We start from the raw sequence: 23,309 nt of genomic DNA, 5'->3' as shown, positions 1-23,309 counted from the left end.
AAATCTAGGGTGCTTTCCGACTTAATTTTCATATGACAAAGTTATATAGCAAAGTTACTACATCGCCATTTTCTTTTTCTGACGCTCGTAATCCATTCATTTGCGACTTGGCGCATTTATTGCTGCCAGATCGTAGCCGTTGTGAAGATAAAAGCAACTTCTAATCATGTCTCTTTCTTCATTTACTCAGCGGCTAATTCGTAAAAAAGATACGTCACAGTCGTAATGATAAATAATGTAACGTGAAAAAGTCAATAGCCTACGACACCGGGAGTTCCCAGGCGGTCCCCCATCCAAGTACTATCCCGGCCCGAGGATTCTTAACTTCCGTGATCGGACGAGAACAGGTGTGTTCATCGTGGTATGGTCGTAGACAAACAAACGGGCAGATATCTACGATTTATTAGCACATTACATCGAAAATGGTTCAAATTTAAAGGTCATATTTCTTGACTGGATCATTCGAAATAGGTCGTGTTTATGTGCGTTTGACAGCTCTTTTTAAGCGCTATCGATTCTGGACAACAATAATGCGCTTTATGATTTCCGGTAAAAAGTTCCAACGAAGGCAATCTAGGGTACTTGCAGACTTAATTTTCATATGACAAAGTTAATTAGCAAATTAACTACATCGCCATTTTCTTTGTCTGACGCTCGTAATCCATTGATTTGCGACGTGGCGCATTTATAGCAGCCAGATCGTAGCCGCTTTGAAGGGAAAGAAACTTCAAATAACGTCCCTTACTTGATTTACTCAGCGCTATTGCGTAAAAAAGATACGTCACAGGGAGTTCCCAGGCGGTCCCCCATCCAAGTACTATCCCGGCCCGAGGATTCTTAACTTCCGTGATCGGACGAGAACAGGTGTGTTCATCGTGGTATGGTCGTAGACAAACAAACGGGCAGATATCTACGATTTATTAGCACATTACATCGAAAATGGTTTAAACTTTAAAGGTCATATTTCTTGACTGGATCATCCGAAATAGGTCGTGTTTATGTGCATTTTAAAGCTCATTTCAAGCGCTATCGATTCTTTACGACAACCATGCGCTTTAAGATTTCCGGTAAAAAGTTCCAACGAAGGAAATCTAGGGTGCTTTCAGACTTAATTTTCATATGACAAAGTTAATTAGCAAAGTAACTACATCGCCATTTTCTTTGTCTGACGCTCGTAATCCATTTATTTGCGACGTGGCGCATTTATTGCAGCAAGATTGTACCCGTTTTGAAGGGAAAGCATCTTCTAATCACGTCCCTTACTTGATTTACTCAGCGGCTATTGCGTAAAAAAGATACGTCACAGTCGTAATGATAAATGATGTAACGTGAAAAAGTCAATAGCCTACGACACCGGGAGTTCCCAGGCGGTCCCCCATCCAAGTACTATCCTGGCCCGACGATGCTTAACTTCCGTGATCGGACGAGAACAGGTGTGTTCATCGTGGTATGGTCGTAGACAAACAAACGGGCAGATATCTACGATTTATTAGCACATTACATCGAAAATGGTTTAAACTTTAAAGGTCATATTTCTTGACTGGATCATTCGAAATAGGTCGTGTTTATGTGCGTTTGACAGCTCTTTTTAAGCGCTATCGATTCTTGAGAACAATAATGCGCTTTATGATTTCCGGTAAAAAGTTCCAACGAAGGAAATCTAGGGTGCTTTCCGACTTAATTTTCATATGACAAAGTTATATAGCAAAGTTACTACATCGCCATTTTCTTTTTCTGACGCTCGTAATCCATTCATTTGCGACTTGGCGCATTTATTGCTGCCAGATCGTAGCCGTTGTGAAGATAAAAGCAACTTCTAATCATGTCTCTTTCTTGATTTACTCAGCGGCTAATTCGTAAAAAAGATACGTCACAGTCGTAATGATAAATAATGTAACGTGAAAAAGTCAATAGCCTACGACACCGGGAGTTCCCAGGCGGTCCCCCATCCAAGTACTATCCCGGCCCGAGGATTCTTAACTTCCGTGATCGGACGAGAACAGGTGTGTTCATCGTGGTATGGTCGTAGACAAACAAACGGGCAGATATCTACGATTTATTAGCACATTACATCGAAAATGGTTCAAATTTAAAGGTCATATTTCTTGACTGGATCATTCGAAATAGGTCGTGTTTATGTGCGTTTGACAGCTCTTTTTAAGCGCTATCGATTCTGGACAACAATAATGCGCTTTATGATTTCCGGTAAAAAGTTCCAACGAAGGAAATCTAGGGTGCTTTCCGACTTAATTTTCATATGACAAAGTTATATAGCAAAGTTACTACATCGCCATTTTCTTTTTCTGACGCTCGTAATCCATTCATTTGCGACTTGGCGCATTTATTGCTGCCAGATCGTAGCCGTTGTGAAGATAAAAGCAACTTCTAATCATGTCTCTTTCTTCATTTACTCAGCGGCTAATTCGTAAAAAAGATACGTCACAGTCGTAATGATAAATAATGTAACGTGAAAAAGTCAATAGCCTACGACACCGGGAGTTCCCAGGCGGTCCCCCATCCAAGTACTATCCCGGCCCGAGGATTCTTAACTTCCGTGATCGGACGAGAACAGGTGTGTTCATCGTGGTATGGTCGTAGACAAACAAACGGGCAGATATCTACGATTTATTAGCACATTACATCGAAAATGGTTCAAATTTAAAGGTCATATTTCTTGACTGGATCATTCGAAATAGGTCGTGTTTATGTGCGTTTGACAGCTCTTTTTAAGCGCTATCGATTCTGGACAACAATAATGCGCTTTATGATTTCCGGTAAAAAGTTCCAACGAAGGCAATCTAGGGTACTTGCAGACTTAATTTTCATATGACAAAGTTAATTAGCAAATTAACTACATCGCCATTTTCTTTGTCTGACGCTCGTAATCCATTGATTTGCGACGTGGCGCATTTATAGCAGCCAGATCGTAGCCGCTTTGAAGGGAAAGAAACTTCAAATAACGTCCCTTACTTGATTTACTCAGCGCTATTGCGTAAAAAAGATACGTCACAGTCGTAATGATAAATAATGTAACGTGAAAAAGTCAGTAGCCTACGACACCGGGAGTTCCCAGGCGGTCCCCCATCCAAGTACTATCCCGGCCCGAGGATTCTTAACTTCCGTGATCGGACGAGAACAGGTGTGTTCATCGTGGTATGGTCGTAGACAAACAAACGGGCAGATATCTACGATTTATTAGCACATTACATCGAAAATGGTTTAAACTTTAAAGGTCATATTTCTTGACTGGATCATCCGAAATAGGTCGTGTTTATGTGCATTTTAAAGCTCATTTCAAGCGCTATCGATTCTTTACGACAACCATGCGCTTTAAGATTTCCGGTAAAAAGTTCCAACGAAGGAAATCTAGGGTGCTTTCAGACTTAATTTTCATATGACAAAGTTAATTAGCAAAGTAACTACATCGCCATTTTCTTTGTCTGACGCTCGTAATCCATTTATTTGCGACGTGGCGCATTTATTGCAGCAAGATTGTACCCGTTTTGAAGGGAAAGCATCTTCTAATCACGTCCCTTACTTGATTTACTCAGCGGCTATTGCGTAAAAAAGATACGTCACAGTCGTAATGATAAATGATGTAACGTGAAAAAGTCAATAGCCTACGACACCGGGAGTTCCCAGGCGGTCCCCCATCCAAGTACTATCCTGGCCCGACGATGCTTAACTTCCGTGATCGGACGAGAACAGGTGTGTTCATCGTGGTATGGTCGTAGACAAACAAACGGGCAGATATCTACGATTTATTAGCACATTACATCGAAAATGGTTTAAACTTTAAAGGTCATATTTCTTGACTGGATCATTCGAAATAGGTCGTGTTTATGTGCGTTTGACAGCTCTTTTTAAGCGCTATCGATTCTTGAGAACAATAATGCGCTTTATGATTTCCGGTAAAAAGTTCCAACGAAGGAAATCTAGGGTGCTTTCCGACTTAATTTTCATATGACAAAGTTATATAGCAAAGTTACTACATCGCCATTTTCTTTTTCTGACGCTCGTAATCCATTCATTTGCGACTTGGCGCATTTATTGCTGCCAGATCGTAGCCGTTGTGAAGATAAAAGCAACTTCTAATCATGTCTCTTTCTTGATTTACTCAGCGGCTAATTCGTAAAAAAGATACGTCACAGTCGTAATGATAAATAATGTAACGTGAAAAAGTCAATAGCCTACGACACCGGGAGTTCCCAGGCGGTCCCCCATCCAAGTACTATCCCGGCCCGAGGATTCTTAACTTCCGTGATCGGACGAGAACAGGTGTGTTCATCGTGGTATGGTCGTAGACAAACAAACGGGCAGATATCTACGATTTATTAGCACATTACATCGAAAATGGTTCAAATTTAAAGGTCATATTTCTTGACTGGATCATTCGAAATAGGTCGTGTTTATGTGCGTTTGACAGCTCTTTTTAAGCGCTATCGATTCTGGACAACAATAATGCGCTTTATGATTTCCGGTAAAAAGTTCCAACGAAGGCAATCTAGGGTACTTGCAGACTTAATTTTCATATGACAAAGTTAATTAGCAAATTAACTACATCGCCATTTTCTTTGTCTGACGCTCGTAATCCATTGATTTGCGACGTGGCGCATTTATTGCAGCCAGATCGTAGCCGCTTTGAAGGGAAAGAAACTTCAAATAACGTCCCTTACTTGATTTACTCAGCGCTATTGCGTAAAAAAGATACGTCACAGTCGTAATGATAAATAATGTAACGTGAAAAAGTCAATAGCCTACGACACCGGGAGTTCCCAGGCGGTCCCCCATCCAAGTACTATCCCGGCCCGACGATGCTTAACTTCCGTGATCGGACGAGAACAGGTGTGTTCATCGTGGTATGGTCGTAGACAAACAAACGGGCAGATATCTACGGTTTATTAGCACATTACATCGAAAATTGTTTAAACTTTAAAGGTCATATTTATTGACTGGATCATCCGAAATAGGTCGTGTTTATGTGCATTTGAAAGCTCATTTCAAGCGCTATCGATTCTTTACGACAACCATGCGCTTTAAGATTTCCGGTAAAAAGTTCCAACGAAGGAAATCTGGGGTGCTTTCAGATTTAATTTTCATATGACAAAGTTAATTAGCAAAGTAACTACATCGCCATTTTCTTTGTCTGACGCTCGTAATCCATTTATTTGCGACGTGGCGCATTTATTGCAGCAAGATTGTAGCCGTTTTGAAGGGAAAGCATCTTCTAATCACGTCCCTTACTTGATTTACTCAGGGGCTATTGCGTAAAAAAGATACGTCACAGTCGTAATGATAAATAATGTAACGTAAAAAAGTCAATAGCCTACGACACCGGGAGTTCCCAGGCAATCCCCCATCCAAGTACTATCCTAGCCCGACGATGCTTAACTTCCGTGATCGGACGAGAACAGGTGTGTTCATCGTGGTATGGTCGTAGACAAACAAACGGGCAGATATCTACGATTTATTAGCACATTACATCGAAAATGGTTTAAACTTTAAAGGTCATATTTCTTGACTGGATCATCCGAAATAGGTCGTGTTTATGTGCATTTGAAAGCTCATTTCAAGCGCTATCGATTCTTTACGACAACCATGCGCTTTAAGATTTCCGGTAAAAAGTTCCAACGAAGGAAATCTGGGGTGCTTTCAGATTTAATTTTCATATGACAAAGTTAATTAGCAAAGTAACTACATCGCCATTTTCTTTGTCTGACGCTCGTAATCCATTTATTTGCGACGTGGCGCATTTATTGCAGCAAGATTGTAGCCGTTTTGAAGGGAAAGCATCTTCTAATCACGTCCCTTACTTGATTTACTCAGGGGCTATTGCGTAAAAAAGATACGTCACAGTCGTAATGATAAATAATGTAACGTAAAAAAGTCAATAGCCTACGACACCGGGAGTTCCCAGGCAATCCCCCATCCAAGTACTATCCTAGCCCGACGATGCTTAACTTCCGTGATCGGACGAGAACAGGTGTGTTCATCGTGGTATGGTCGTAGACAAACAAACGGGCAGATATCTACGATTTATTAGCACATTACATCGAAAATGGTTTAAACTTTAAAGGTCATATTTCTTGACTGGATCATCCGAAATAGGTCGTGTTTATGTGCATTTGAAAGCTCATTTCAAGCGCTATCCATTAATTACGACAACCATGCGCTTTAAGATTTCCGGTAAAAAGTTCCAACGAAGGAAATCTAGGGTGCTTTCAGACTTAATTTTCATATGACAAAGTTAATTAGCAAAGTAACTACATCGCCATTTTCTTTGTCTGACGCTCGTAATCCATTTATTTGCGACGTGGCGCATTTATTGCAGCAAGATTGTAGCCGTTTTGAAGGGAAAGCATCTTTTAATCACGTCCCTTACTTGATTTACTCAGCGGCTATTTCGTAAAAAAGATACGTCACAGTCGTAATGATAAATAATGTAACGTGAAAAAATCAATAGCCTACGACACCGGGAGTTCCCAGGCGGTCCCCCATCCAAGTACTATCCCGGCCCGACGATGCTTAACTTCCGTGATCGGACGAGAACAGGTGTGTTCATCGTGGTATGGTCGTAGACAAACAAACGGGCAGATATCTACGATTTATTAGCACATTACATCGAAAATGGTTCAAATTTTAAAGGTAATATTTCTTGACTGGATCATTCGAAATAGGTTGTGTTTATGTGCGTTTGACAGCTCTTTCTAAGCGCTATCGATTCTTGACAACAATAATGCGCTTTATGATTTCCGGTAAAAAGTTCCAACGAAGGAAATCTAGGGTGCTTTCCGACTTAATTTTCATATGACAAAGTTAATTAGCAAAGTTACTACATCGCCATTTTCTTTGTCTGACGCTCGTAATCCATTCATTTGCGACTTGGCGCATTTATTGCTGCCAGATCGTAGCCGCTTTAAAGGGAAAGCAACTTCTAATCATGTCTCTTTCTTGATTTACTCAGCGGCTATTTCGTAAAAAAGATACGTCACAGTCGTAATGATAAATAATGCAACGTGAAAAAGTCAATAGCCTACGACACCGGGAGTTCCCAGGCGGTCCCCCATCCAAGTACTATCTCGGCCCGAGGATTCTTAACTTCCGTGATCGGACGAGAACAGGTGTGTTCATCGTGGTATGGTCGTAGACAAACAAACGGGCAGATATCTACGATTTATTAAACATTACATCGAAAATGGTTTAAACTTTAAAGGTCATATTTCTTGACTGGATCATCCGAAATAGGTCGTGTTTATGTGCATTTTAAAGCTCATTTCAAGCGTTATCGATTCTTTACGACAACCATGCGCTTTAAGATTTCCGGTAAAAAGTTCCAACGAAGGAAATCTAGGGTGCTTTCAGACTTAATTTTCATATGACAAAGTTAATTAGCAAATTAACTACATCACCATTTTCTTTGTCTGACGCTCGTAATCCATTTATTTGCGACGTGGCGCATTTATTGCAGCAAGATTGTAGCCGTTTTGAAGGGAAAGCATCTTCTAATCACGTCCCTTACTTGATTTACTCAGCGGCTATTGCGTAAAAAAGATACGTCACAGTCGTAATGATAAATGATGTAACGTGAAAAAGTCAATAGCCTACGACACCGGGAGTTCGCAGGCGGTCCCCCATCCAAGTACTATCCTGGCCCGACGATGCTTAACTTCCGTGATCGGACGAGAACAGGTGTGTTCATCGTGGTATGGTCGTAGACAAACAAACGGGCAGATATCTACGATTTATTAGCACATTACATCGAAAATGGTTTAAACTTTAAAGGTCATATTTCTTGACTGGATTATCCGAAATAGGTCGTGTTTATGTGCATTTGAAAGCTCATTTCAAGCGCTATCGATTAATTACGACAACCATGCGCTTTAAGATTTCCGGTAAAAAGTTCCAACGAAGGAAATCTAGGGTGCTTTCCGACTTAATTTTCATATGACAAAGTTAATTAGCAAAGTAACTACATCGCCATTTTCTTTGTCTGACGCTTGTAATCCATTCATTTGCGACTTGGCGCATTTATTGCTGCCAGATCGTTATTTTTTTGAAGGGAAAGCAACTTCTAATCATGTCTCTTTCTTGATTTACTCAGCGGCTATTTCGTAAAAAAGATACGTCACAGTCGTAATGATAAATAATGTAACGTGAAAAAGTCAATAGCCTACGACACCGGGAGTTCCCAGGCGGTCCCCCATCCAAGTACTATCCCGGCCCGACGATGCTTAACTTCCGTGATCGGACGAGAACAGGTGTGTTCATCGTGGTATGGTCGTAGACAAACAAACGGGCAGATATCTACGATTTATTAGCACATTACATCGAAAATGGTTCAAATTTTAAAGGTCATATATCTTGACTGGATCATTCGAAATAGGTCGTGTTTATGTGCGTTTGACAGCTCTTTTTAAGCGCTATCGATTCTTGAGAACAATAATGCGCTTTATGATTTCCGGTAAAAAGTTCCAACAAAGGAAATCTAGGGTGCTTTCAGACTTAATTTTCATATGACAAAGTTAATTAGCAAAGTAACTACATCGCCATTTTCTTTGTCTGACGCTCGTAATACATTTATTTGCGACGTGGCGCATTTATTGCAGCAAGATTGTAGCCGTTTTGAAGGGAAAGCATCTTCTAATCACGTCCCTTACTTGATTTACTCAGCTGCTATTGCGTAAAAAAGATACGTCACAGTCGTAATGATAAATGATGTAACGTGAAAAAGTCAATAGCCTACGACACCGGGAGTTCCCAGGCGGTCCCCCATCCAAGTACTATCCTGGCCCGACGATGCTTAACTTCCGTGATCGGACGAGAACAGGTGTGTTCATCGTGGTATGGTCGTAGACAAACAAACGGGCAGATATCTACGATTTATTAGCACATTACATCGAAAATGGTTTAAACTTTAAAGGTCATATTTCTTGACTGGATTATCCGAAATAGGTCGTGTTTATGTGCGTTTGACAGCTCTTTTTAAGCGCTATCGATTCTGGACAACAATAATGCGCTTTATGATTTCCGGTAAAAAGTTCCAACGAAGGCAATCTAGGGTACTTGCAGACTTAATTTTCATATGACAAAGTTAATTAGCAAATTAACTACATCGCCATTTTCTTTGTCTGACGCTCGTAATCCATTGATTTGCGACGTGGCGCATTTATTGCAGCCAGATCGTAGCCGCTTTGAAGGGAAAGAAACTTCAAATAACGTCCCTTACTTGATTTACTCAGCGGCTATTTCGTAAAAAAGATACGTCACAGTCGTAATGATAAATAATGTAACGTGAAAAAGTCAATAGCCTACGACACCGGGAGTTCCCAGGCGGTCCCCCATCCAAGTACTATCCCGGCCCGACGATGCTTAACTTCCGTGATCGGACGAGAACAGGTGTGTTCATCGTGGTATGGTCGTAGACAAACAAACGGGCAGATATCTACGATTTATTAGCACATTACATCGAAAATGGTTCAAACTTTAAAGGTCATATTTCTTGACTGGATCATTCGAAATAGGTCGTGTTTATGTGCGTTTGACAGCTCTTTTTAAGCGCTATCGATTCTTGAGAACAATAATGCGCTTTATGATTTCCGGTAAAAAGTTCCAACGAAGGAAATCTAGGGTGCTTTCAGACTTAATTTTCATATGACAAAGTTAATTAGCAAAGTAACTACATCGCCATTTTCTTTGTCTGACGCTCGTAATCCATTTATTTGCGACGTGGCGCATTTATTGCAGCAAGATTGTAGCCGTTTTGAAGGGAAACCATCTTCTAATCACGTCCCTTACTTGATTTACTCAGCGGCTATTGCGTAAAAAAGATACGTCACAGTCGTAATGATAAATGATGTAACGTGAAAAAGTCAATAGCCTACGACACCGGGAGTTCCCAGGCGGTCCCCCATCCAAGTACTATCCTGGCCCGACGATGCTTAACTTCCGTGATGGGACGAGAACAGGTGTGTTCATCGTGGTATGGTCGTAGACAAACAAACGGGCAGATATCTACGATTTATTAGCACATTACATCGAAAATGGTTTAAACTTTAAAGGTCATATTTCTTGACTGGATTATCCGAAATAGGTCGTGTTTATGTGCGTTTGACAGCTCTTTTTAAGCGCTATCGATTCTGGACAACAATAATGCGCTTTATGATTTCCGGTAAAAAGTTCCAACGAAGGCAATCTAGGGTACTTGCAGACTTAATTTTCATATGACAAAGTTAATTAGCAAATTAACTACATCGCCATTTTCTTTGTCTGACGCTCGTAATCCATTGATTTGCGACGTGGCGCATTTATTGCAGCCAGATCGTAGCCGCTTTGAAGGGAAAGAAACTTCAAATAACGTCCCTTACTTGATTTACTCAGCGCTATTGCGTAAAAAAGATACGTCACAGTCGTAATGATAAATAATGTAACGTGAAAAAGTCAATAGCCTACGACACCGGGAGTTCCCAGGCGGTCCCCCATCCAAGTACTATCCCGGCCCGACGATGCTTAACTTCCGTGATCGGACGAGAACAGGTGTGTTCATCGTGGTATGGTCGTAGACAAGCAAACGGGCAGATATCTACGGTTTATTAGCACATTACATCGAAAATTGTTTAAACTTTAAAGGTCATATTTATTGACTGGATCATCCGAAATAGGTCGTGTTTATGTGCATTTGAAAGCTCATTTCAAGCGCTATCGATTCTTTACGACAACCATGCGCTTTAAGATTTCCGGTAAAAAGTTCCAACGAAGGAAATCTGGGGTGCTTTCAGATTTAATTTTCATATGACAAAGTTAATTAGCAAAGTAACTACATCGCCATTTTCTTTGTCTGACGCTCGTAATCCATTTATTTGCGACGTGGCGCATTTATTGCAGCAAGATTGTAGCCGTTTTGAAGGGAAAGCATCTTCTAATCACGTCCCTTACTTGATTTACTCAGGGGCTATTGCGTAAAAAAGATACGTCACAGTCGTAATGATAAATAATGTAACGTAAAAAAGTCAATAGCCTACGACACCGGGAGTTCCCAGGCGGTCCCCCATCCAAGTACTATCCTAGCCCGACGATGCTTAACTTCCGTGATCGGACGAGAACAGGTGTGTTCATCGTGGTATGGTCGTAGACACCCAAACGGGCAGATATCTACGATTTATTAGCACATTACATCGAAAATGGTTTAAACTTTAAAGGTCATATTTCTTGACTGGATCATCCGAAATAGGTCGTGTTTATGTGCATTTGAAAGCTCATTTCAAGCGCTATCCATTAATTACGACAACCATGCGCTTTAAGATTTCCGGTAAAAAGTTCCAACGAAGGAAATCTAGGGTGCTTTCAGACTTAATTTTCATATGACAAAGTTAATTAGCAAAGTAACTACATCGCCATTTTCTTTGTCTGACGCTCGTAATCCATTTATTTGCGACGTGGCGCATTTATTGCAGCAAGATTGTAGCCGTTTTGAAGGGAAAGCATCTTTTAATCACGTCCCTTACTTGATTTACTCAGCGGCTATTTCGTAAAAAAGATACGTCACAGTCGTAATGATAAATAATGTAACGTGAAAAAATCAATAGCCTACGACACCGGGAGTTCCCAGGCGGTCCCCCATCCAAGTACTATCCCGGCCCGACGATGCTTAACTTCCGTGATCGGACGAGAACAGGTGTGTTCATCGTGGTATGGTCGTAGACAAACAAACGGGCAGATATCTACGATTTATTAGCACATTACATCGAAAATTGTTTAAACTTTAAAGGTCATATTTATTGACTGGATCATCCGAAATAGGTCGTGTTTATGTGCATTTGAAAGCTCATTTCAAGCGCTATCGATTCTTTACGACAACCATGCGCTTTAAGATTTCCGGTAAAAAGTTCCAACGAAGGAAATCTGGTGTGCTTTCAGATTTAATTTTCATATGACAAAGTTAATTAGCAAAGTAACTACATCGCCATTTTCTTTGTCTGACGCTCGTAATCCATTTATTTGCGACGTGGCGCATTTATTGCAGCAAGATTGTAGCCGTTTTGAAGGGAAACCATCTTCTAATCACGTCCCTTACTTGATTTACTCAGGGGCTTTTGCGTAAAAAAGATACGTCACAGTCGTAATGATAAATAATGTAACGTAAAAAAGTCAATAGCCTACGACACCGGGAGTTCCCAGGCGGTCCCCCATCCAAGTACTATCCTAGCCCGACGATGCTTAACTTCCGTGATCGAACAACAGGTGTGTTCATCGTGGTATGGTCGTAGACAAACAAACGGGCAGATATCTACGATTTATTAGCACATTACATCGAAAATGGTTTAAACTTTAAAGGTCATATTTCTTGACTGGATCATCCGAAATAGGTCGTGTTTATGTGCATTTGAAAGCTCATTTCAAGCGCTATCCATTAATTACGACAACCATGCGCTTTAAGATTTCCGGTAAAAAGTTCCAACGAAGGAAATCTAGGGTGCTTTCAGACTTAATTTTCATATGACAAAGTTAATTAGCAAAGTAACTACATCGCCATTTTCTTTGTCTGACGCTCGTAATCCATTTATTTGCGACGTGGCGCATTTATTGCAGCAAGATTGTAGCCGTTTTGAAGGGAAAGCATCTTCTAATCACGTCCCTTACTTGATTTACTCAGCGGCTATTGCGTAAAAAAGATACGTCACAGTCGTAATGATAAATGATGTAACGTGAAAAAGTCAATAGCCTACGACACCGGGAGTTCCCAGGCGGTCCCCCATCCAAGTACTATCCTGGCCCGACGATGCTTAACTTCCGTGATCGGACGAGAACAGGTGTGTTCATCGTGGTATGGTCGTAGACAAACAAACGGGCAGATATCTACGATTTATTAGCACATTACATCGAAAATGGTTTAAACTTTAAAGGTCATATTTCTTGACTGGATTATCCGAAATAGGTCGTGTTTATGTGCATTTGAAAGCTCATTTCAAGCGCTATCGATTAATTACGACAACCATGCGCTTTAAGATTTCCGGTAAAAAGTTCCAACGAAGGAAATCTAGGGTGCTTTCCGACTTAATTTTCATATGACAAAGTTAATTAGCAAAGTAACTACATCGCCATTTTCTTTGTCTGACGCTTGTAATCCATTCATTTGCGACTTGGCGCATTTATTGCTGCCAGATCGTAGCCGTTTTGAAGGGAAAGCAACTTCTAATCATGTCTCTTTCTTGATTTACTCAGCGGCTATTTCGTAAAAAAGATACGTCACAGTCGTAATGATAAATAATGTAACGTGAAAAAGTCAATAGCCTACGACACCGGGAGTTCCCAGGCGGTCCCCCATCCAAGTACTATCCCGGCCCGACGATGCTTAACTTCCGTGATCGGACGAGAACAGGTGTGTTCATCGTGGTATGGTCGTAGACAAACAAACGGGCAGATATCTACGATTTATTAGCACATTACATCGAAAATGGTTCAAACTTTAAAGGTCATATTTCTTGACTGGATCATTCGAAATAGGTCGTGTTTATGTGCGTTTGACAGCTCTTTTAAAGCGCTATCGATTCTTGACAACAATAATGCGCTTTATGATTTCCGGTAAAAAGTTCCAACGAAGGAAATCTAGGGTGCTTTCCGACTTAATTTTCATATGACAAAGTTAATTAGCAAAATTACTACATCGCCATTTTCTTTGTCTGACGCTCGTAATCCATTCATTTGCGACTTGGCGCATTTATTGCTGCCAGATCGTAGCCGTTTTGAAGGGAAAGCAACTTCTAATCATGTCTCTTTCTTGATTTACTCAGCGGCTATATCGTAAAAAAGATACGTCACAGTCGTAATGATAAATAATGTAACGTGAAAAAGTCAATAGCCTACGACACCGGGAGTTCCCAGGCGGTCCCCCATCCAAGTACTATCCCGGCCCGAGGATTCTTAACTTCCGTGATCGGACGAGAACAGGTGTGTTCATCGTGGTATGGTCGTAGACAAACAAACGGGCAGATATCTACGATTTATTAGCACATTACATCGAAAATGGTTCAAACTTTAAAGGTCATATTTCTTGACTGGATCATTCGAAATAGGTCGTGTTTATGTGCGTTTAACAGCTCTTTTTAAGCGCTATCGATTCTGGACAACAATAATGCGCTTTATGATTTCCGGTAAAAAGTTCCAACGAAGGAAATCTAGGGTGCTTTCAGACTTAATTTTCATATGACAAAGTTAATTAGCAAAGTAACTACATCGCCATTTTCTTTGTCTGACGCTCGTAATCCATTTATTTGCGACGTGGCGCATTTATTGCAGCAAGATTGTAGCCGTTTTGAAGGGAAAGCATCTTCTAATCACGTCCCTTACTTGATTTACTCAGCGGCTATTGCGTAAAAAAGATACGTCACAGTCGTAATGATAAATGATGTAACGTGAAAAAGTCAATAGCCTACGACACCGGGAGTTCCCAGGCGGTCCCCCATCCAAGTACTATCCTGGCCCGACGATGCTTAACTTCCGTGATCGGACGAGAACAGGTGTGTTCATCGTGGTATGGTCGTAGACAAACAAACGGGCAGATATCTACGATTTATTAGCACATTACATCGAAAATTGGTTAAACTTTAAAGGTCATATTTCTTGACTGGATTATCCGAAATAGGTCGTGTTTATGTGCATTTGAAAGCTCATTTCAAGCGCTATCGATTAATTACGACAACCATGCGCTTTAAGATTTCCGGTAAAAAGTTCCAACGAAGGAAATCTAGGGTGCTTTCCGACTTAATTTTCATATGACAAAGTTAATTAGCAAAGTAACTACATCGCCATTTTCTTTGTCTGACGCTTGTAATCCATTCATTTGCGACTTGGCGCATTTATTGCTGCCAGATCGTAGCCGTTTTGAAGGGAAAGCAACTTCTAATCATGTCTCTTTCTTGATTTACTCAGCGGCTATTTCGTAAAAAAGATACGTCACAGTCGTAATGATAAATAATGTAACGTGAAAAAGTCAATAGCCTACGACACCGGGAGTTCCCAGGCGGTCCCCCATCCAAGTACTATCCCGGCCCGACGATGCTTAACTTCCGTGATCGGACGAGAACAGGTGTGTTCATCGTGGTATGGTCGTAGACAAACAAACGGGCAGATATCTACGATTTATTAGCACATTACATCGAAAATGGTTCAAACTTTAAAGGTCATATTTCTTGACTGGATCATTCGAAATAGGTCGTGTTTATGTGCGTTTGACAGCTCTTTTAAAGCGCTATCGATTCTTGACAACAATAATGCGCTTTATGATTTCCGGTAAAAAGTTCCAACGAAGGAAATCTAGGGTGCTTTCCGACTTAATTTTCATATGACAAAGTTAATTAGCAAAATTACTACATCGCCATTTTCTTTGTCTGACGCTCGTAATCCATTCATTTGCGACTTGGCGCATTTATTGCTGCCAGATCGTAGCCGTTTTGAAAGGAAAGCAACTTCTAATCATGTCTCTTTCTTGATTTACTCAGCGGCTATATCGTAAAAAAGATACGTCACAGTCGTAATGATAAATAATGTAACGTGAAAAAGTCAATAGCCTACGACACCGGGAGTTCCCAGGCGGTCCCCCATCCAAGTACTATCCCGGCCCGAGGATTCTTAACTTCCGTGATCGGACGAGAACAGGTGTGTTCATCGTGGTATGGTCGTAGACAAACAAACGGGCAGATATCTACGATTTATTAGCACATTACATCGAAAATGGTTCAAACTTTAAAGGTCATATTTCTTGACTGGATCATTCGAAATAGGTCGTGTTTATGTGCGTTTAACAGCTCTTTTTAAGCGCTATCGATTCTGGACAACAATAATGCGCTTTATGATTTCCGGTAAAAAGTTCCAACGAAGGCAATCTAGGGTACTTGCAGACTTAATTTTCATATGACAAAGTTAATTAGCAAATTAACTACATCGCCATTTTCTTTGTCTGACGCTCGTAATCCATTGATTTGCGACGTGGCGCATTTATTGCAGCCAGATCGTAGCCGCTTTGAAGGGAAAGAAACTTCTAATAACGTCCCTTACTTGATTTACTCAGCGCTATTGCGTAAAAAAGATACGTCACAGTCGTAATGATAAATAATGTAACGTGAAAAAGTCAATAGCCTACGACACCGGGAGTTCCCAGGCGGTCCCCCATCCAAGTACTATCCCGGCCCGAGGATTCTTAACTTCCGTGATCGGACGAGAACAGGTGTGTTCATCGTGGTATGGTCGTAGACAAACAAACGGGCAGATATCTACGATTTATTAGCACATTACATCGAAAATGGTTTAAACTTTAAAGGTCATATTTCTTGACTGGATCATCCGAAATAGGTCGTGTTTATGTGCATTTGAAAGCTCATTTCAAGCGCTATCGATTCTTTACGACAATCATGCGCTTTAAGATTTCCGGTAAAAAGTTCCAACGAAGGAAATCTAGGGTGCTTTCCGACTTAATTTTCATATGACAAAGTTAATTAGCAAAGTAACTACATCGCCATTTTCTTTGTCTGACGCTTGTAATCCATTCATTTGCGACTTGGCGCATTTATTGCTGCCAGATCGTAGCCGTTTTGAAGGGAAAGCAACTTCTAATCATGTCTCTTTCTTGATTTACTCAGCGGCTATTTCGTAAAAAAGATACGTCACAGTCGTAATGATAAATAATGTAACGTGAAAAAGTCAATAGCCTACGACACCGGGAGTTCCCAGGCGGTCCCCCATCCAAGTACTATCCCGGCCCGACGATGCTTAACTTCCGTGATCGGACGAGAACAGGTGTGTTCATCGTGGTATGGTCGTAGACAAACAAACGGGCAGATATCTACGATTTATTAGCACATTACATCGAAAATGGTTCAAACTTTAAAGGTCATATTTCTTGACTGGATCATTCGAAATAGGTCGTGTTTATGTGCGTTTGACAGCTCTTTTAAAGCGCTATCGATTCTTGACAACAATAATGCGCTTTATGATTTCCGGTAAAAAGTTCCAACGAAGGAAATCTAGGGTGCTTTCCGACTTAATTTTCATATGACAAAGTTAATTAGCAAAATTACTACATCGCCATTTTCTTTGTCTGACGCTCGTAATCCATTCATTTGCGACTTGGCGCATTTATTGCTGCCAGATCGTAGCCGTTTTGAAGGGAAAGCAACTTCTAATCATGTCTCTTTCTTGATTTACTCAGCGGCTATATCGTAAAAAAGATACGTCACAGTCGTAATGATAAATAATGTAACGTGAAAAAGTCAATAGCCTACGACACCGGGAGTTCCCAGGCGGTCCCCCATCCAAGTACTATCCCGGCCCGAGGATTCTTAACTTCCGTGATCGGACGAGAACAGGTGTGTTCATCGTGGTATGGTCGTAGACAAACAAACGGGCAGATATCTACGATTTATTAGCACATTACATCGAAAATGGTTTAAACTTTAAAGGTCATATTTCTTGACTGGATCATCCGAAATAGGTCGTGTTTATGTGCATTTGAAAGCTCATTTCAAGCGCTATCGATTCTTTACGACAACCATGCGCTTTAAGATTTCCGGTAAAAAGTTCCAACGAAGGAAATCTAGGGTGCTTGCAGACTTAATTTTCATATGACAAAGTTAATTAGCAAATTAACTACATCGCCATTTTCTTTGTCTGACGCTCGTAATCCATTGATTTGCGACGTGGCGCATTTTTTGCAGCCAGATCGTAGCCGCTTTGAAGGGAAAGAAACTTCTAATAACGTCCCTTACTTGATTTACTCAGCGCTATTGCGTAAAAAAGATACGTCACAGTCGTAATGATAAATAATGTAACGTGAAAAAGTCAATAGCCTACGACACCGGGAGTTCCCAGGCGGTCCCCCATCCAAGTACTATCCCGGCCCGAGGATTCTTAACTTCCGTGATCGGACGAGAACAGGTGTGTTCATCGTGGTATGGTCGTAGACAAACAAACGGGCAGATATCTACGATTTATTAGCACATTACATCGAAAATGGTTTAAACTTTAAAGGTCATATTTCTTGACTGGATCATTCGAAATAGGTCGTGTTTATGTGCGTTTGACAGCTCTTTTTAAGTGCTATCGATTCTTGAGAACAATAATGCGCTTTATGATTTCCGGTAAAAAGTTCCAACGAAGGAAATCTAGGGTGCTTTCCGACTTAATTTTCATATGACAAAGTTATATAGCAAAGTTACTACATCGCCATTTTCTTTTTCTGACGCTCGTAATCCATTCATTTGCGACTTGGCGCATTTATTGCTGCCAGATCGTAGCCGTTTTGAAGATAAAAGCAACTTCTAATCATGTCTCTTTCTTGATTTACTCAGCGGCTAATTCGTAAAAAAGATACGTCACAGTCGTAATGATAAATAATGTAACGTGAAAAAGTCAATAGCCTACGACACCGGGAGTTCCCAGGCGGTCCCCCATCCAAGTACTATCCCGGCCCGAGGATTCTTAACTTCCGTGATCGGACGAGAACAGGTGTGTTCATCGTGGTATGGTCGTAGACAAACAAACGGGCAGATATCTACGATTTATTAGCACATTACATCGAAAATGGTTCAAACTTTAAAGGTCATATTTCTTGACTGGATCATTCGAAATAGGTCGTGTTTATGTGCGTTTGACAGCTCTTTTTAAGCGCTATCGATTCTGGACAACAATAATGCGCTTTATGATTTCCGGTAAAAAGTTCCAACGAAGGCAATCTAGGGTACTTGCAGACTTAATTTTCATATGACAAAGTTAATTAGCAAATTAACTACATCGCCATTTTCTTTGTCTGACGCTCGTAATCCATTGATTTGCGACGTGGCGCATTTATTGCAGCCAGATCGTAGCCGCTTTGAAGGGAAAGAAACTTCAAATAACGTCCCTTACTTGATTTACTCAGCGCTATTGCGTAAAAAAGATACGTCACAGTCGTAATGATAAATAATGTAACGTGAAAAAGTCAATAGCCTACGACACCGGGAGTTCCCAGGCGGTCCCCCATCCAAGTACTATCCCGGCCCGACGATGCTTAACTTCCGTGATCGGACGAGAACAGGTGTGTTCATCGTGGTATGGTCGTAGACAAACAAACGGGCAGATATCTACGGTTTATTAGCACATTACATCGAAAATTGTTTAAACTTTAAAGGTCATATTTATTGACTGGATCATCCGAAATAGGTCGTGTTTATGTGCATTTGAAAGCTCATTTCAAGCGCTATCGATTCTTTACGACAACCATGCGCTTTAAGATTTCCGGTAAAAAGTTCCAACGAAGGAAATCTGGGGTGCTTTCAGATTTAATTTTCATATGACAAAGTTAATTAGCAAAGTAACTACATCGCCATTTTCTTTGTCTGACGCTCGTAATCCATTTATTTGCGACGTGGCGCATTTATTGCAGCAAGATTGTAGCCGTTTTGAAGGGAAAGCATCTTCTAATCACGTCCCTTACTTGATTTACTCAGGGGCTATTGCGTAAAAAAGATACGTCACAGTCGTAATGATAAATAATGTAACGTAAAAAAGTCAATAGCCTACGACACCGGGAGTTCCCAGGCAATCCCCCATCCAAGTACTATCCTAGCCCGACGATGGTTAACTTCCGTGATCGGACGAGAACAGGTGTGTTCATCGTGGTATGGTCGTAGACAAACAAACGGGCAGATATCTACGATTTATTAGCACATTACATCGAAAATGGTTTAAACTTTAAAGGTCATATTTCTTGACTGGATCATCCGAAATAGGTCGTGTTTATGTGCATTTGAAAGCTCATTTTAAGCGCTATCCATTAATTACGACAACCATGCGCTTTAAGATTTCCGGTAAAAAGTTCCAACGAAGGAAATCTAGGGTGCTTTCAGACTTAATTTTCATATGACAAAGTTAATTAGCAAAGTAACTACATCGCTTGTAATCCATTCATTTGCGACTTGGCGCATTTATTGCTGCCAGATCGTAGCCGTTTTGAAGGGAAAGCAACTTCTAATCATGTCTCTTTCTTGATTTACTCAGCGGCTATTTCGTAAAAAAAATACGTCACAGTCGTAATGATAAATAATGTAACGTGAAAAAGTCAATAGCCTACGACACCGGGAGTTCCCAGGCGGTCCCCCATCCAAGTACTATCCCGGCCCGACGATGCTTAACTTCCGTGATCGGACGAGAACAGGTGTGTTCATCGTGGTATGGTCGTAGACAAACAAACGGGCAGATATCTACGATTTATTAGCACATTACATCGAAAATGGTTTAAACTTTAAAGGTCATATTTCTTGACTGGATCATCCGAAATAGGTCGTGTTTATGTGCATTTGAAAGCTCATTTTAAGCGCTATCCATTAATTACGACAACCATGCGCTTTAAGATTTCCGGTAAAAAGTTCCAACGAAGGAAATCTAGGGTGCTTTCAGACTTAATTTTCATATGACAAAGTTAATTAGCAAAGTAACTACATCGCTTGTAATCCATTCATTTGCGACTTGGCGCATTTATTGCTGCCAGATCGTAGCCGTTTTGAAGGGAAAGCAACTTCTAATCATGTCTCTTTCTTGATTTACTCAGCGGCTATTTCGTAAAAAAGATACGTCACAGTCGTAATGATAAATAATGTAACGTGAAAAAGTCAATAGCCTACGACACCGGGAGTTCCCAGGCGGTCCCCCATCCAAGTACTATCCCGGCCCGACGATGCTTAACTTCCGTGATCGGACGAGAACAGGTGTGTTCATCGTGGTATGGTCGTAGACAAACAAACGGGCAGATATCTACGATTTATTAGCACATTACATCGAAAATGGTTCAAACTCTAAAGGTCATATTTCTTGACTGGATCATTCAAATAGGTCGTGTTTATGTGCGTTTGACAGCTCTTTTTAAGCGCTATCGATTCTTGACAACAATAATGCGCTTTATGATTTCCGGTAAAAAGTTCCAACGAAGGAAATCTAGGGTGCTTTCCGACTTAATTTTCATATGACAAAGTTAATTAGCAAAGTTACTACATCGCCATTTTCTTTTTCTGACGCTCGTAATCTATTCATTTGCCACTTGGCGCATTTATTGCTGCCAGATCGTAGCCGTTTTGAAGGGAAAGCAACTTCTAATCATGTCTCTTTCTTGATTTACTCAGCGGCTATTTCGTAAAAAAGATACGTCACAGTCGTAATGATAAATAATGTAACGTGAAAAAGTCAATAGCCTACGACACCGGGAATTCCCAGGCGGTGCCCCATCCAAGTACTATCCCGGCCCGACGATGCTTAACTTCCGTGATCGGACGAGAACAGGTGTGTTCATCGTGGTATGGTCGTAAACAAACAAACGGGCAGATATCTACGATTTATTAGCACATTACATCGAAAATGGTTTAAACTTTAAAGGTCATATTTCTTGACTGGATCATCCGAAATAGGTCGTGTTTATGTGCATTTGAAAGCTCATTTCAAGCGCTATCCATTAATTACGACAACCATGCGCTTTAAGATTTCCGGTAAAAAGTTCCAACGAAGGAAATCTAGGGTGCTTTCAGACTTAATTTTCATATGACAAAGTTAATTAGCAAATTAACTACATCGCCATTTTCTTTGTCTGACGCTCGTAATCCATTCATTTGCGACTTGGCGCATTTATTGCTGCCAGATCGTAGCCGTTTTGAAGGGAAAGCAACTTCTAATCATGTCTCTTTCTTGATTTACTTAGCGGCTATTTCGTAAAAAAGATACGTCACAGTCGTAATGATAAATAATGTAACGTGAAAAAGTCAATAGCCTACGACACCGGGAGTTCCCAGGCGGTCCCCCATCCAAGTACTATCCTGGCCCGACGATGCTTAACTTCCGTGATCGGACGAGAACAGGTGTGTTCATCGTGGTATGGTCGTAGACAAACAAACGGGCAGATATCTACGATTTATTAGCACATTACATCGAAAATGGTTTAAACTTTAAAGGTCATATTTCTTGACTGGATTATCCGAAATAGGTCGTGTTTATGTGCATTTGAAAGCTCATTTCAAGCGCTATCGATTAATTACGACAACTATGCGCTTTAAGATTTCCGGTAAAAAGTTCCAACGAAGGAAATCTAGGGTGCTTTCCGACTTAATTTTCATATGACAAAGTTAATTAGCAAAGTAACTACATCGCCATTTTCTTTGTCTGACGCTTGTAATCCATTCATTTGCGACTTGGCGCATTTATTGCTGCCAGATCGTAGCCGTTTTGAAGGGAAAGCAACTTCTAATCATGTCTCTTTCTTGATTTACTCAGCGGTTATTTCGTAAAAAAGATACGTCACAGTCGTAATGATAAATAATGTAACGTGAAAAAGTCAATAGCCTACGACACCGGGAGTTCCCAGGCGGTCCCCCATCAAAGTACTATCCCGGCCCGACGATGCTTAACTTCCGTGATCGGACGAGAACAGGTGTGTTCATCGTGGTATGGTCGTAGACAAACAAACGGGCAGATATCTACGATTTATTAGCACATTACATCGAAAATGGTTCAAACTTTAAAGGTCATATTTCTTGACTGGATCATTCGAAATAGGTCGTGTTTATGTGCGTTTGACAGCTCTTTTTAAGCGCTATCGATTCTTGACAACAATAATGCGCTTTATGATTTCCGGTAAAAAGTTCCAACGAAGGAAATCTAGGGTGGTTTCCGACTTAATTTTCATATGACAAAGTTAATTAGCAAAGTTACTACATCGCCATTTTCTTTTTCTGACGCTCGTAATCCATTCATTTGCGACTTGGCGCATTTATTGCTGCCAGATCGTAGCCGTTTTGAAGGGAAAGCAACTTCTAATCATGTCTCTTTCTTGATTTACTCAGTGGCTATTTCGTAAAAAAGATACGTCACAGTCGTAATGATAAATAATGTAACGTGAAAAAGTTAATAGCCTACGACACCGGGAGTTCCCAGGCGGTCCCCCATCCAAGTACTATCCCGGCCCGACGATGCTTAACTTCCGTGATCGGACGAGAACAGGTGTGTTCATCGTGGTATGGTCGTAAACAAACAAGCGGGCAGATATCTACGATTTATTAGCACATTACATCGAAAATGGTTTAAACTTTAAAGGTCATATTTCTTGACTGGATCATCCGAAATAGGTCGTGTTTATGTGCATTTGAAAGCTCATTTCAAGCGCTATCCATTAATTACGACAACCATGCGCTTTAAGATTTCCGGTAAAAAGTTCCAACGAAGGAAATCTAGGGTGCTTTCAGACTTAATTTTCATATGACAAAGTTAATTAGCAAATTAACTACATCGCCATTTTCTTTGTC

The 23,309-nt window shown here is 40.7% G+C and overlaps 39 non-coding genes and 2 pseudogenes across 39 annotated transcripts; all 41 read right to left on the bottom strand.

Moving 5' to 3' along the window:
* Positions 1-256: 256 nt before the first annotated feature.
* On the bottom strand, positions 257-375 carry LOC130617587 (5S ribosomal RNA). The gene has a single exon (XR_008978665.1). It is a non-coding gene; the product is annotated as a 5S ribosomal RNA (ribosomal RNA).
* A 398-nt stretch (positions 376-773) lies between these two features.
* LOC130618714 (5S ribosomal RNA) lies at positions 774-892 on the bottom strand (annotated as a pseudogene).
* Positions 893-1,342: 450 nt separating this feature from the next.
* LOC130618342 (5S ribosomal RNA) lies at positions 1,343-1,461 on the bottom strand. The gene has a single exon (XR_008979416.1). It is a non-coding gene; the product is annotated as a 5S ribosomal RNA (ribosomal RNA).
* A 451-nt stretch (positions 1,462-1,912) lies between these two features.
* LOC130617586 (5S ribosomal RNA) lies at positions 1,913-2,031 on the bottom strand. Its single transcript, XR_008978664.1, has one exon. It is a non-coding gene; the product is annotated as a 5S ribosomal RNA (ribosomal RNA).
* Positions 2,032-2,481: 450 nt separating this feature from the next.
* Positions 2,482-2,600, bottom strand: LOC130617585 (5S ribosomal RNA). The gene has a single exon (XR_008978663.1). It is a non-coding gene; the product is annotated as a 5S ribosomal RNA (ribosomal RNA).
* Positions 2,601-3,048: 448 nt separating this feature from the next.
* On the bottom strand, positions 3,049-3,167 carry LOC130617584 (5S ribosomal RNA). The gene has a single exon (XR_008978661.1). It is a non-coding gene; the product is annotated as a 5S ribosomal RNA (ribosomal RNA).
* Positions 3,168-3,617: 450 nt separating this feature from the next.
* LOC130618330 (5S ribosomal RNA) lies at positions 3,618-3,736 on the bottom strand. The gene has a single exon (XR_008979404.1). It is a non-coding gene; the product is annotated as a 5S ribosomal RNA (ribosomal RNA).
* A 451-nt stretch (positions 3,737-4,187) lies between these two features.
* On the bottom strand, positions 4,188-4,306 carry LOC130617583 (5S ribosomal RNA). Its single transcript, XR_008978660.1, has one exon. It is a non-coding gene; the product is annotated as a 5S ribosomal RNA (ribosomal RNA).
* A 448-nt stretch (positions 4,307-4,754) lies between these two features.
* Positions 4,755-4,873, bottom strand: LOC130615088 (5S ribosomal RNA). The gene has a single exon (XR_008976178.1). It is a non-coding gene; the product is annotated as a 5S ribosomal RNA (ribosomal RNA).
* Positions 4,874-5,323: 450 nt separating this feature from the next.
* Positions 5,324-5,442, bottom strand: LOC130617344 (5S ribosomal RNA). The gene has a single exon (XR_008978422.1). It is a non-coding gene; the product is annotated as a 5S ribosomal RNA (ribosomal RNA).
* A 450-nt stretch (positions 5,443-5,892) lies between these two features.
* Positions 5,893-6,011, bottom strand: LOC130617343 (5S ribosomal RNA). Its single transcript, XR_008978421.1, has one exon. It is a non-coding gene; the product is annotated as a 5S ribosomal RNA (ribosomal RNA).
* A 450-nt stretch (positions 6,012-6,461) lies between these two features.
* On the bottom strand, positions 6,462-6,580 carry LOC130615086 (5S ribosomal RNA). The gene has a single exon (XR_008976177.1). It is a non-coding gene; the product is annotated as a 5S ribosomal RNA (ribosomal RNA).
* Positions 6,581-7,030: 450 nt separating this feature from the next.
* On the bottom strand, positions 7,031-7,149 carry LOC130618143 (5S ribosomal RNA). The gene has a single exon (XR_008979218.1). It is a non-coding gene; the product is annotated as a 5S ribosomal RNA (ribosomal RNA).
* Positions 7,150-7,598: 449 nt separating this feature from the next.
* LOC130615801 (5S ribosomal RNA) lies at positions 7,599-7,717 on the bottom strand. Its single transcript, XR_008976887.1, has one exon. It is a non-coding gene; the product is annotated as a 5S ribosomal RNA (ribosomal RNA).
* A 450-nt stretch (positions 7,718-8,167) lies between these two features.
* LOC130615085 (5S ribosomal RNA) lies at positions 8,168-8,286 on the bottom strand. The gene has a single exon (XR_008976175.1). It is a non-coding gene; the product is annotated as a 5S ribosomal RNA (ribosomal RNA).
* Positions 8,287-8,736: 450 nt separating this feature from the next.
* LOC130618318 (5S ribosomal RNA) lies at positions 8,737-8,855 on the bottom strand. Its single transcript, XR_008979392.1, has one exon. It is a non-coding gene; the product is annotated as a 5S ribosomal RNA (ribosomal RNA).
* A 450-nt stretch (positions 8,856-9,305) lies between these two features.
* LOC130615084 (5S ribosomal RNA) lies at positions 9,306-9,424 on the bottom strand. The gene has a single exon (XR_008976174.1). It is a non-coding gene; the product is annotated as a 5S ribosomal RNA (ribosomal RNA).
* Positions 9,425-9,874: 450 nt separating this feature from the next.
* On the bottom strand, positions 9,875-9,993 carry LOC130617285 (5S ribosomal RNA). Its single transcript, XR_008978362.1, has one exon. It is a non-coding gene; the product is annotated as a 5S ribosomal RNA (ribosomal RNA).
* Positions 9,994-10,442: 449 nt separating this feature from the next.
* Positions 10,443-10,561, bottom strand: LOC130615083 (5S ribosomal RNA). The gene has a single exon (XR_008976173.1). It is a non-coding gene; the product is annotated as a 5S ribosomal RNA (ribosomal RNA).
* Positions 10,562-11,011: 450 nt separating this feature from the next.
* LOC130615728 (5S ribosomal RNA) lies at positions 11,012-11,130 on the bottom strand. Its single transcript, XR_008976816.1, has one exon. It is a non-coding gene; the product is annotated as a 5S ribosomal RNA (ribosomal RNA).
* A 450-nt stretch (positions 11,131-11,580) lies between these two features.
* LOC130615080 (5S ribosomal RNA) lies at positions 11,581-11,699 on the bottom strand. Its single transcript, XR_008976171.1, has one exon. It is a non-coding gene; the product is annotated as a 5S ribosomal RNA (ribosomal RNA).
* A 450-nt stretch (positions 11,700-12,149) lies between these two features.
* LOC130618484 (5S ribosomal RNA) lies at positions 12,150-12,265 on the bottom strand (annotated as a pseudogene).
* Positions 12,266-12,715: 450 nt separating this feature from the next.
* LOC130618306 (5S ribosomal RNA) lies at positions 12,716-12,834 on the bottom strand. The gene has a single exon (XR_008979380.1). It is a non-coding gene; the product is annotated as a 5S ribosomal RNA (ribosomal RNA).
* A 450-nt stretch (positions 12,835-13,284) lies between these two features.
* Positions 13,285-13,403, bottom strand: LOC130615079 (5S ribosomal RNA). Its single transcript, XR_008976170.1, has one exon. It is a non-coding gene; the product is annotated as a 5S ribosomal RNA (ribosomal RNA).
* Positions 13,404-13,853: 450 nt separating this feature from the next.
* LOC130617581 (5S ribosomal RNA) lies at positions 13,854-13,972 on the bottom strand. Its single transcript, XR_008978658.1, has one exon. It is a non-coding gene; the product is annotated as a 5S ribosomal RNA (ribosomal RNA).
* Positions 13,973-14,422: 450 nt separating this feature from the next.
* Positions 14,423-14,541, bottom strand: LOC130618294 (5S ribosomal RNA). The gene has a single exon (XR_008979368.1). It is a non-coding gene; the product is annotated as a 5S ribosomal RNA (ribosomal RNA).
* A 450-nt stretch (positions 14,542-14,991) lies between these two features.
* Positions 14,992-15,110, bottom strand: LOC130615078 (5S ribosomal RNA). Its single transcript, XR_008976169.1, has one exon. It is a non-coding gene; the product is annotated as a 5S ribosomal RNA (ribosomal RNA).
* A 450-nt stretch (positions 15,111-15,560) lies between these two features.
* Positions 15,561-15,679, bottom strand: LOC130617579 (5S ribosomal RNA). The gene has a single exon (XR_008978657.1). It is a non-coding gene; the product is annotated as a 5S ribosomal RNA (ribosomal RNA).
* Positions 15,680-16,128: 449 nt separating this feature from the next.
* Positions 16,129-16,247, bottom strand: LOC130617578 (5S ribosomal RNA). Its single transcript, XR_008978656.1, has one exon. It is a non-coding gene; the product is annotated as a 5S ribosomal RNA (ribosomal RNA).
* A 450-nt stretch (positions 16,248-16,697) lies between these two features.
* LOC130615077 (5S ribosomal RNA) lies at positions 16,698-16,816 on the bottom strand. The gene has a single exon (XR_008976168.1). It is a non-coding gene; the product is annotated as a 5S ribosomal RNA (ribosomal RNA).
* A 450-nt stretch (positions 16,817-17,266) lies between these two features.
* LOC130617577 (5S ribosomal RNA) lies at positions 17,267-17,385 on the bottom strand. The gene has a single exon (XR_008978655.1). It is a non-coding gene; the product is annotated as a 5S ribosomal RNA (ribosomal RNA).
* A 449-nt stretch (positions 17,386-17,834) lies between these two features.
* Positions 17,835-17,953, bottom strand: LOC130617576 (5S ribosomal RNA). Its single transcript, XR_008978654.1, has one exon. It is a non-coding gene; the product is annotated as a 5S ribosomal RNA (ribosomal RNA).
* Positions 17,954-18,404: 451 nt separating this feature from the next.
* Positions 18,405-18,523, bottom strand: LOC130617575 (5S ribosomal RNA). Its single transcript, XR_008978653.1, has one exon. It is a non-coding gene; the product is annotated as a 5S ribosomal RNA (ribosomal RNA).
* Positions 18,524-18,972: 449 nt separating this feature from the next.
* Positions 18,973-19,091, bottom strand: LOC130615076 (5S ribosomal RNA). Its single transcript, XR_008976167.1, has one exon. It is a non-coding gene; the product is annotated as a 5S ribosomal RNA (ribosomal RNA).
* Positions 19,092-19,541: 450 nt separating this feature from the next.
* On the bottom strand, positions 19,542-19,660 carry LOC130617933 (5S ribosomal RNA). The gene has a single exon (XR_008979009.1). It is a non-coding gene; the product is annotated as a 5S ribosomal RNA (ribosomal RNA).
* A 431-nt stretch (positions 19,661-20,091) lies between these two features.
* On the bottom strand, positions 20,092-20,210 carry LOC130615074 (5S ribosomal RNA). The gene has a single exon (XR_008976164.1). It is a non-coding gene; the product is annotated as a 5S ribosomal RNA (ribosomal RNA).
* A 431-nt stretch (positions 20,211-20,641) lies between these two features.
* Positions 20,642-20,760, bottom strand: LOC130615073 (5S ribosomal RNA). Its single transcript, XR_008976163.1, has one exon. It is a non-coding gene; the product is annotated as a 5S ribosomal RNA (ribosomal RNA).
* Positions 20,761-21,209: 449 nt separating this feature from the next.
* Positions 21,210-21,328, bottom strand: LOC130616187 (5S ribosomal RNA). Its single transcript, XR_008977271.1, has one exon. It is a non-coding gene; the product is annotated as a 5S ribosomal RNA (ribosomal RNA).
* A 450-nt stretch (positions 21,329-21,778) lies between these two features.
* Positions 21,779-21,897, bottom strand: LOC130618282 (5S ribosomal RNA). Its single transcript, XR_008979356.1, has one exon. It is a non-coding gene; the product is annotated as a 5S ribosomal RNA (ribosomal RNA).
* Positions 21,898-22,347: 450 nt separating this feature from the next.
* LOC130615384 (5S ribosomal RNA) lies at positions 22,348-22,466 on the bottom strand. Its single transcript, XR_008976474.1, has one exon. It is a non-coding gene; the product is annotated as a 5S ribosomal RNA (ribosomal RNA).
* Positions 22,467-22,916: 450 nt separating this feature from the next.
* Positions 22,917-23,035, bottom strand: LOC130615547 (5S ribosomal RNA). Its single transcript, XR_008976635.1, has one exon. It is a non-coding gene; the product is annotated as a 5S ribosomal RNA (ribosomal RNA).
* Positions 23,036-23,309: the final 274 nt, after the last annotated feature.

The sequence above is a fragment of the Hydractinia symbiolongicarpus genome, chromosome 11 (assembly GCF_029227915.1).
Source record: "Hydractinia symbiolongicarpus strain clone_291-10 chromosome 11, HSymV2.1, whole genome shotgun sequence".
NCBI lineage: Eukaryota > Metazoa > Cnidaria > Hydrozoa > Anthoathecata > Hydractiniidae > Hydractinia > Hydractinia symbiolongicarpus.
Note: the sequence above shows the minus strand (reverse complement) of the source record. Positions and strands in the feature narration are given on the sequence as shown.